This window comes from Benincasa hispida, chromosome 1 (genome assembly GCF_027475165.1).
Source record: "Benincasa hispida cultivar pf3 chromosome 1, pf3_genome.v1.1, whole genome shotgun sequence".
Taxonomy (NCBI): Eukaryota; Viridiplantae; Streptophyta; class Magnoliopsida; order Cucurbitales; family Cucurbitaceae; genus Benincasa; species Benincasa hispida.
In genome coordinates, this window is record NC_143478.1 from 56,685,900 (window position 1) to 56,687,172 (window position 1,273).

At 26.5% G+C, this 1,273-nt stretch overlaps 1 non-coding gene across 1 annotated transcript; it reads left to right on the forward strand.

The window, feature by feature from the left end:
• Positions 1 to 332: 332 nt before the first annotated feature.
• On the forward strand, positions 333 to 405 carry TRNAK-CUU (transfer RNA lysine (anticodon CUU)). The gene has a single exon. It is a non-coding gene; the product is annotated as a tRNA-Lys (tRNA).
• The last annotated feature ends 868 nt before the right edge of the window (positions 406 to 1,273 follow it).

Genomic DNA, 1,273 nt, shown 5'->3' on the forward strand with positions numbered 1-1,273 from the left:
TTCCAACTCTATTTTTTTAATATTTTCCTCTCCACTTTATTTTTGTCATTATTTATTAAAATAACATTATATTTTAAAATAATTCATCGTGGTAAGAGATTTTCTCATGAAATAACTACCTTTTATCTCTATCTATACAATTAGCCTATATATATAAAGTCCAACAATTAGTATATTGGTTGTACTATAAAGTCTGTATAGTTTTCAATTTGATCTATAAAAAGTTTTAATTTAATCTTTTCATATATGAAATAAAATCACGGATAAAGTATATATTTTTTTAGATTTTTGAATATAATTATATTATATTTCAAATCTTTACATTCATCGATGCCCGTCTAGCTCAGTTGGTAGAGCGCAAGGCTCTTAACCTTGTGGTCGTGGGTTCGAACCCCACGGTGGGCGATTTTTTCTAACAAGATAATAGAGAAATATTGGAGTATGAATGTCCATTGGACTTTTACAGAAATAAACTAAGCTAAATAACATAACATATATATTCATTTAAAGTTCAATTCCCATTTATATGTTTCACAAGTCATTCTTATATGTTTCTATATGAAAATTGAAAACATAAAAAATATACATAAAATAATGAAAAAATATTTAGATACAATAGAATTTGCAATAAACATTTAGAAAATCAAAAGTTATTTAGATAAAATCAAATTTGATAATAAAGGATAAAATATAAATTTTTAGATAAAATCAAAATTGATAATAAAGGATAAAGGTTTTTGATTATTGGGATTCTAATTTGATGATAAAATATAAATTTAAATATATCGGAGGAGAAAAATCAGGAAGGAAGCTCGTTTATTTACAATTCGCTGTATTCATAATTTCATTTTCATTTAAACATCAACAATTACACTGTATTTATAACACCATCAATCAGTGGAATGAACGTATGTTTTCATGACGGTGACAAGTCTAGTACAGTCCAACTATGGGATGATAGTATATACTGTTCTATGTATTTTTTTTAACAGATTACTTTATTTCTCGGTGTACCAAACGGAGCAAACCAAACCTTAATAAATGAGAGAGTATATCGTAAAAGGAAAATGAATTAAGTCCATTAATTGATTGACTATTCTCTAGCCTATTCTTGTCTGTATTTTTTAATATTTCGAGCTTTTCTCAAGCTCTGACTTTGTAGTGTGCTTTTATGATGAATGCATTTTGCTTTGATTAACGATAATGATAATGCATTCGCAACAACTTTCATTGACAATAAAAGCAACGACACTAGATTCAAGTTGAAGTGACT